This window comes from Aedes aegypti, chromosome 2, assembly GCF_002204515.2.
Source record: "Aedes aegypti strain LVP_AGWG chromosome 2, AaegL5.0 Primary Assembly, whole genome shotgun sequence".
Classification (NCBI taxonomy): Eukaryota; Metazoa; Arthropoda; class Insecta; order Diptera; family Culicidae; genus Aedes; species Aedes aegypti.
Genome location: NC_035108.1, coordinates 78,195,094 through 78,204,787, shown reverse-complemented (window position 1 = coordinate 78,204,787; position 9,694 = coordinate 78,195,094). Strand labels below are relative to the sequence as shown.

The 9,694-nt window shown below is 40.5% G+C and overlaps 1 long non-coding RNA gene across 1 annotated transcript; it reads left to right on the top strand.

Moving 5' to 3' along the window:
• The first annotated feature begins 7,064 nt into the window (after positions 1–7,064).
• On the top strand, positions 7,065–7,511 carry LOC110677189. The gene is made up of 2 exons (XR_002501007.1): positions 7,065–7,241; positions 7,313–7,511. It is a non-coding gene; the product is annotated as an uncharacterized LOC110677189 (long non-coding RNA).
• The last annotated feature ends 2,183 nt before the right edge of the window (positions 7,512–9,694 follow it).

Below are 9,694 nucleotides of genomic sequence, written 5' to 3'. Positions count from 1 at the left end.
CATACCACAATGGGTTCGAACAGCGCCCTAAAAAGGGCACTGCAAAACGCATGAGCGTAAAGAGAGCCTATAGCTCATTACCACAGCGGGTTAAGAATAACAGGATGTCCTGAAGATTCAGGCTTCTGTATTCAGTTTCACTTAATAAGTGTTTACCAAGTAATTGGAATCGCATTTGCGCAAAAACTGGACAGTTACATATCAGGTGATACGAAGTTCCATAATCGGAGTCACAACTATCACACACAAATGAGTCAGCACGCTGAATATTTGCCATGTGATAGTTGAGTCGGCAGTGGCCTGTCAACGCTCTGACCAAGAGACTGCAATTCTGCTTTGACAGATTTGTTAAATACTTCGCCACCTTTGGAGATGGCTCAGTAATATACAATTTTGTTTGACGACACGACTCCAAACTATTCCAATATTGCTTGTGCTGAGTTGCCGCCCAAGAGTTTATCTGAAGCTTCACCCAGCACTTCGAAATTGGAATAGCCGGCTCAGGGCCAATGAAGTCATGCGATGCTCCATCGCGAGCTAGCTCATCAGCCAATTCATTTCCAGCGATGGAAGAATGGCCAGGTACCCATACAAGGTTTACAGAGTTGACTGAATTCAGTTCCTCAATTTGAGTTCGACATGCGATAACAAGCTTCGACCTTGAGTTGGCCGAAGCGAGAGCTTTTATAGCAGCCTGACTATCTGAACAGAAGTATATGACTTTACCCATTACGCGCTGTTGAAGTGCTGATTGCACTCCACACATAAGAGCAAATATTTCCGCCTGAAAAACGGTGCAGTTTCTACCAAGTGAGTAAAACTGATTCAGCCTTAGCTCACGAGAATATACTCCTGCACCAGCTCTACCTTCAAGAAGGGAGCCATCAGTGTAACATACTATATTGTTTGATATACTTCTTTCCAAATAGCCAGACGTCCACTCTTCCCGTGAAGGGAATTGTGTGGTAAATGTCCTGTAAGGAAAGTTACAAGCAATTGTGAGATCACTTGGAGCAAGGACAATTTTGTCCCAATTCACCAAAAGTGGAAACAACGAAGTGTGTGTAGATCTACGATTCACTGGATTTTTCTCCAGTAGATCCAGTACCCATAAACGGTAAGAGCAAGAAAGTGCTTCTTGTTTAAGATATATGTGTAGTGGCGCAACGTCGAAAAGGGCCTCGAGCGCTGCTGTGGGAGTTGTAGAGAACGCACCAGACATCGCCATCAAGCACATCCTTTGGAGATGGCCCAATTTTGATTGGATTGTTCTCACTTCGCCCTTTTGCCACCACACAAGACATCCATATGCCAATATTGGTCGAACAACTGTTGTGTAAATCCATTTGATATATTTGGGTTTGAGGCCCCAAGTTTTACCAAAGGTTCGCCGGCATTGACCGAAGGCCATACAAGCTTTTTTGACTCTGAAATCAATGTGAGCTGTCCATAAAAGTTTGGAATCTAGAATGACTCCGACATACTTTACTTGATCAGTCACATTAATCTCAGTGCCAAAAAGACGTAAAGGTCGAATTCCATCGCGGTTTCGTCTTTCCGTAAAAAGAACAATAGATGTTTTATTCGGGTTAACCGAAAGGCCATATTGGCGACACCAACTCTCGACTACCTGAAGAGCACTTTGCATCAGGTCGAATAGGGTGCTTATGCACATACCAACTATCAGAGCTAGATAGTCGTCGGCAAATCCATATGTTGGAAAACCGCTATTATTGAGTTGCCTCAATAGCGTATCTGCTACGAGATTCCACAAAAGTGGTGACAAGACTCCCCCTTGGGGGCATCCGCAAACACTCAATTTTCGAATCGCTGCTTGACGCAATGTCGAGAAGAGATGTCGGTTTTTGAGCATTTGATGAATCCAATTGGTAATCATTGTAGGTAGCCCATGGTTTCGTGCTGCTTCCAATATGGCATCGAAAGACACGTTATCAAAGGCACCCTCAATATCCAAGAAAACACCCAAGCACGATTGCTTCTGAGCGAATGCTTTCTCGATATCGTATACAACTTTGTGTAAAAGAGTCACAGTGGACTTTCCAGATTGGTAAGCATGTTGATTCACATGAAGAGGCATGTTTGCCAAATAAACATCACGGATGTGATGATCGATAATGCGTTCCAGACATTTCAGAAGAAAAGAGGTCAGACTGATTGGTCTAAAACTCTTCGCTTCCTCATACGACGCACGTCCTCCTTTTGGGATAAACTTTACAGTAATATCACGCCAGGATTTGGGAATGTACCCGGTAGCAAAACTGCTTACAAGTAGCTTTTTCAAAACATGTTTGATAGACTCAAATCCCTTTTGGAGCAGACCAGGATAAATCCCATCCGCTCCTGGAGATTTGAAAGGAGCAAAACTATTAAGTGCCCATTGAATCGATTCAGTAGTTACGATACTGCGAGCCGAGGCCAGAGACTCGTAACTACATGAAAAGACATTTGGTTCATCCGTAGATGCTATGTCCACACATCCGGGGAAGTGTGTATTGAATAAACATTCTAAAACTTCTTCATCGGAAGAAGTAAAGTCACCATTAGGTAAGCGAATTTCGTTCACTTGGAAATCCTTAGATTTTGCAAGAATTTTGTTCAGCCGACTGACTTCACTCAAACTGGAAACATTTGTACAAAGGTTTTTCCAGCCGGATCGTTCAGCAGAACGAAGAGCCTTCTTGTAAGCCTTGCGAGCTGACTTGAACGACTCTGATCCAGCTGAACGGCGTCTGTTCCAACTCCTTCTACATTGTTTCCTGAGTCTAGTCAGATCGGAATTCCACCATGGGGTCCCTCTTGTAGTCTTTACAGACCGCAGAGGACATGCTTCTTCAAAAGCTTCCATAATGTAGGATGTTGTAGTATCAACGGCATCATCCAGATCACTTGGATTATCAATGGACGGAGAATATCCATGAAATTTGGTCGCAACCAATTCAATGTAGAGTTCCCAGTTTGTTGACCGGGGATTCCTAAAACGCAAAGTCTGCGCAGTTACATTTGAATGTTCAAAGAAGATGTAGCGATGATCAGATAATGATTCCTCATCTGATACATGCCAATTCGTCAACTCGTGACTGATTCTATTCGAGCAGAGCGTTATGTCTAACACTTCTTCTCTATTAGAAACCATGAAGGTTGGGCGATTGCCTATGTTAAGTAATCCAAGGTCTGTACTACTTAAGTATTCCATCAGACTGGAGCCTCTCAAATTGATATCCGAGCTGCCCCAGATGATGTGATGAGCATTGGCATCACTGCCCACAATCAGCGGAAGGCCTTTTGTTACGCAGTGTACGACAACTCGTTTGAAGTCATCCGTTGGGGATGGTTTATCATGTGGTAAATATACCGAACAATAGACGTATTTCCTGTTGAGGTCACCAACAGAAACATCGATTGTGACAGCACATACATCTCTGGTAGTTAACTCAGAAATAAGTGTAGCAACGATTGCTTTATTAACAAGCACGCATGCGCGGGGCATGGAGCGCGAGTTTGCCATTTCAAGCTTGCTAAAAGTAGCAAAAACTGGGTCCACAAGGTTACCTAGATAGAAGTTCCCTCTACGAAAGTAGGGTTCTTGAACTAGCGCCACTTGGGCTGCACCATTTTGCATGAGTCTGCAAAGATTGATCGTTGCTGTTCTTTTATGCTGAAGATTGATCTGAGCTAACCTAACCGTAGCCACTACCCAAACTAGGCAGGATTAAGCTTTTTGCAATCTCAGCACGAAAAAGACCAGCAACGAAAAAACCAGATCGGTATCTATTTAAAGTCGCCAAAGGCGAAAGAGCACAGAATGCACTGTGTAAAACGCATAATGCGAATCCATATAGGTGATAATTTAAATTAAATGTCAACATATTCATAATCCCACCCTTATTAAGCCTCAAGATAGAGACTGAAGAAGGGCAGCCGATTATCTCGGAGAAACACAAGGTCACCTGCACCATTGCTCCGGGTAGCACAGGAAGGACTCAATACTGTGGAGGGCGCCCTGGTACCCCACAGGCTCCGTTTGCGGTTAGGTTTTATTTAGACCCCCCTAACCATTCATTCTTAGGCACGGTACGCATCACACCATAAATTAGGGGACACCTGTGAGGTGGACTTTTACCACCGGAACAGGCAATCCGTAGTGTTAATTCTTAGCCAGTTGAAACAACCGCTACCGACACTACGCGGCTATCTAGGCTGCTCGGGAAAAGGAGGTTAATATTGATGATTAACTCCTGACGTGCCCGAAGCAGCCATGAAAAAATAGATAGATAAAATCGTTGGGAGTGGCGTTGCTAAGAATATTAATAAACACCCCATGGTTCTTTTATTGGGATGGGCCTTGGCTTAAGCGTCTTTTCTCGCTCTCTGGAAAGACCTGAATACCCACCCATAACGCAATAGTTTTAAATAAACAACAAAAAAAAATCGACTCCAGCTCTCGAATAAGAAAAAAACAAACACATATAAAGAGTATATAGGAACAATCTCACCAAATTATACAGGTCACCAGTGGCACCATTTAAATATCAATTAGGAATACAAATATAACACAACTTTTCTTTGCTTCTTCCAGAATTATTATGTGACTAATGTTCACTTTTAACACAATTATGATTTGAAACCTTTCCGGGCAGCTCTACACAGTTTTTCCTCATATGAAAATAAGTTCTAATTTGGATTTTCACTTCTATTAGCCGGAACGAAATTTAGAATAATTCATGTAGCGATTTTCCAGGATGAATGCTTCAGAGAATTTCCAAAGAAAACTCTTGAGGAATCACTATAGGAATTCATGAAGTTATTCATCATCCCTAGATGAATTTCTCAAGGAGAATCTTTAAAGCGATCCCGGAGAACTTCTCAGAAATAATTCTTAGAAGGATCTCGTGAAGACTACCATAGTAAATTATGGAGACACAACTGGAGAAATATCAAAAGTAATCCTTGATGAAATCGTAGTACTGTAACTTGGAGAATACTTTGAAGACATCTCTGCATAAATCCCTGTAGAGATATTCCTGGTAGAATCCTTAGAGAAGTCGCCGACCAGATAGAAGAAACGAGATTAGAACCAAGTGTTGCTCAGATATACCATTAAAATAACAAACATTCTAACAAAAGTTAAGGTACAGTGGGGGAAGTGTATCAGTCAGTGGGGTAAGTGGATCATTCATCAATATTAGCCCCTCTACCGGCAGCTTCATTTTTTACCGCCAAAAAATATTCAAATCGTGATAACGTTTTTGTTTCTCGATATTTTCTAACTATTTTGTCACAAGATCTCAAAAAACTCTTCTAGTTTGAGAATCCGTGTCGATATTGATAATTGGTGATCTAGTTTTGAAGATATTCCAAAGTTCCTTGGGGGACCGACATTCTCCGTATAAAATGCCTTTAGCGGTCATTTTGTTTTTGGTCAATTTATCGAAAAAATTAAATGTGTACTAATCAACGATTAACGCCGTTAACGTTACGATAGTAGAAGATCAACGTCAACGCCCAAGTAGCACGCGAAACATCTTCCAAAAATATGCTTTTCAGAAATGGTTTCAATCGCGTCTCAATAAAAGCATTTGTAACTTACCTGGTTCTATTTCGGTTGCATATCAATATCAAGGCTCATAATGTTTAATTGCCGTTCCAATGAACATGCATTTCACTCCTTGTTCGACGTTCAACATTTTTGAAACGACAAGATTTGCTGCAAATGGCAATGAAGTCAAATTTATCACGATGTTTTCAGCAACTTTTCAAACAAACTCTTGAAACTTCTCTCAAATTGGCGATTGCAATGCTATGTTTCAAATTACTTTCATTAAAAGCATCCGCAACTTGCATTCAACTTTCGTTCTCATACCCACGACTCAAGAAGATCTATCCCAGTTGCGAGAAAGTTGCACTAAACTACGTGTATGACAGCTACAACTTTGTTTGTTTCAATCCAGTTGCAATATGGTTGAGTGTTCACAACTACTTTTTTTTCTCAGGCTTGACGCTGGAGGATAGTATCTACTTTCCATAGTGGAATTCACGCCAAGTGTCGTCTATCACCTGTTTGCCTGCTTTTTCAAACAGGATCACAATGACTATCGGAAATGGAAAACCGCCAGAAGTAAATCAGAACTAGAAACTACAATACTTCATTCACGCTAACATAAAAGTACCCTTTAAATGGGTACCATGTACCCATTATTATAATCTCTATGGAAATGTCAGAAAAAGGGTATCTTACACACGCTAACATAAAAGTACCCTTTAAATGGGTACCATGTACCCATTATTATAATCTCTATGGAAATGTCAGAAAAAGGGTATCTTACAGTGACATTAAAAAGGGTATTTTAGCCTCATTATAGAGTATCTGCTCTCATAGAAATAATGGGTAAATAGTATACATGGTAGCTTGGTACCATCAACATCGCCATTTTTAGATTTTGTTTCGCTTGCCGTTTAGAATTAATGAAAACACGTTGTGCATAGTGGAAGACTCACAGTTTTACTGTACAAATACGTAAGTAATATCGGTGCTTCTTTCAGAAATGATGATTTTTACAAATCGCTTCTTTTTTGCACACATTCTAGCTTCTCCTCTGTCGTACTGCCCGCTACAGGACAAAGTTGTCATCTTCCGGCCGGTTCCAAGGAGGATGTTTTGGAGTGTTTCAACATCTTCAATTGGCTTTTGATTAATCCCGCAGTGGGAAACAAATTTTGTAATTCGTGATTGACATATGGATAATAAATGTGTTATATGTTATTTACAAAGTCTTCTTATAGTGTTGTTACATATTTCCTTTTTTTCTCTCTGAATCCCTAACCTCAATCTGTGGAAAAATTCATTAAAAAGCGAGGTTTTAATACCCATTTTCATCGAGAAGACCAAGAGTGAAAAATACCCATTATTTGAAGTTCAAAGCGAATACCCTTTAATGAGTAAGTCGACTTTACTCTTTTAATGAGTTAAGCCACTTTTCTCGAAAATGGGTACTTTTTTACTCATTAATGGGTACTTTGATGTTAGCGTGCAGTGACATTAAAAAGGGTATTTTAGCCTCATTATAGAGTATCTGCTCTCATAGAAATAATGGGTAAATAGTATACATGGTAGCTTGGTACCATCAACATCGCCATTTTTAGATTTTGTTTCGCTTGCCGTTTAGAATTAATGAAAACACGTTGTGCATAGTGGAAGACTCACAGTTTTACTGTACAAATACGTAAGTAATATCGGTGCTTCTTTCAGAAATGATGATTTTTACAAATCGCTTCTTTTTTGCACACATTCTAGCTTCTCCTCTGTCGTACTGCCCGCTACAGGCATTACCGTGGACAAAGTTGTCATCTTCCGGCCGGTTCCAAGGAGGATGTTTTGGAGTGTTTCAACATCTTCAATTGGCTTTTGATTAATCCCGCAGTGGGAAACAAATTTTGTAATTCGTGATTGACATATGGATAATAAATGTGTTATATGTTATTTACAAAGTCTTCTTATAGTGTTGTTACATATTTCCTTTTTTTCTCTCTGAATCCCTAACCTCAATCTGTGGAAAAATTCATTAAAAAGCGAGGTTTTAATACCCATTTTCATCGAGAAGACCAAGAGTGAAAAATACCCATTATTTGAAGTTCAAAGCGAATACCCTTTAATGAGTAAGTCGACTTTACTCTTTTAATGAGTTAAGCCACTTTTCTCGAAAATGGGTACTTTTTTACTCATTAATGGGTACTTTGATGTTAGCGTGTATGGTTCTCTTACTCGATATCGAGATACGGAATATCGAGTATGGGAGAGATGACTGTATACTCCACTGCACTGTGACGTCACGCATCAATTTTGACAGGTACTGGTCCTGTTGTTTACAGTTTGGACTTAGTACTTTTTTCGAATCATTCTTAATTTCGTGAAAGTTTGCTGCGAGGAGAGGTCAAATCCACTGCAGATACCCACGGATCGTATCATTCTATCTTCCTACCGTGGAAAATCGTCACCATCAGCATGCTGGTGATAGAAATGCGAAGATGAAAAAATGATGGAAAAAACGACTAAGTCCGAAACGTAAACAACAGGACCAGCAGCTGTCAAATAAGTGAGGTTAGGCTCGTCATATGCAGCGCTCTATTACAATAAATAATAGTCGTCAGATGTTGCGATAAGTGTTTCTTTAATTTTAGATTACCCAGTTTGTAAAAAAAACTTGCACAAATTATGTTACGCTCTAGGAGAGATCGGGTTATGGGAAATGTGACTAGTCGTACAAAATGTGTAGAAGGCTCACAGCTCACCCTTTTTCTGGTCGAAAATGTCTAAATTTATTCAGACATAATACAGTGAGAGGCAAAATAAAGTGCCCACCTTACCAGTTTTCGAATTTCTCTCATTGATTTGGTTCAAATTAAAGTTAACACACCTAAATCTTTTGTGATATTTTATTTTTGATGTTCTTTTAAAGTTGCACTTACGAAATTTTGATAAAAAAAAGAATTTTACTTAAAGAAAAAGAAAATCAATTTGTATTGAAAAAAAAGTAGTGACAAAAATAAGTGCCCACTTCCTTCTTGGCCCCAGAAAAGATGATTTAAGAAAAATAAAAAGCAATTTAATAGTTAATGTGTCCTCCTTTGGCCTTAAGGACTTGCTGGAGGCTCTTCGGCATGCTTTTCACCAGGTTTTGTAGGTGTTGTGGATCTAGTTCTTCCCAGGCGCGCTCCAAGGCTTCAAAATAATTATTTTTGTTGGTAACACCAGTTTTTTCAACCCTAGCATCGAGAATCGCCCACAAATTCTCGATGGGGTTGAGGTCTGGGCTTTGTGGAGGCCATTCCAGCGGTTTAATCCGACAAGACCGGAAGAAAGACTTGGTCTTCTTTCCAGTATGCTTCGGGTCGTTGTTCTAGAGAAATATGAATTTCTCTTCAAGGCCCGTCTGGATCAGCGAAACCTCCAGATTTTCCAGCAAGATGTTAATGTAGGAATCTGCCATCATTATTCCGTCGATTTTCACGAGGTTTTCTACTCCACTCCATGAAAAACACCCCCAGACCATCACATTTCCTCCTCCATGCTTCACCGTTCCTTGGATGTGGTGCTCTGCATCACACACGAGCCCGCCGCTCTCGGTTAGACAGCTCGAGCTTCAGGAGCGCCACATCCAAGGAACGGTGACGCATGGAAGTGTGATGTGATGAAATGTGATGGTCTGGGGGTGTTTTTCATGGAGTGGAGTAGGAAGCGTCGTGAAAATCGACGGAATAATGACGGCAGATTCCTACATTAACATCTTGCTGGAAAATCTGGAGGTTTCGCTGATCCAGACGGGCCTTGAAGAGAAATTCATATTTCTCTAGAACAACGACCCGAAGCATACTGGAAAGAAGACCAAGTCTTTCTTCCGGTCTTGTCGGATTAAACCGCTGGAATGGCCTCCACAAAGCCCAGACCTCAACCCCATCGAGAATTTGTGGGCGATTCTCGATGCTAGGGTTGAAAAAACTGGTGTTACCAACAAAAATAATTATTTTGAAGCCTTGGAGCGCGCCTGGGAAGAACTAGATCCACAACACCTACAAAACCTGGTGAAAAGCATGCCGAAGAGCCTCCAGCAAGTCCTTAAGGCCAAAGGAGGACACATTAACTATTAAATTGCTTTTTATTTTTCTTAAATCATCTTTT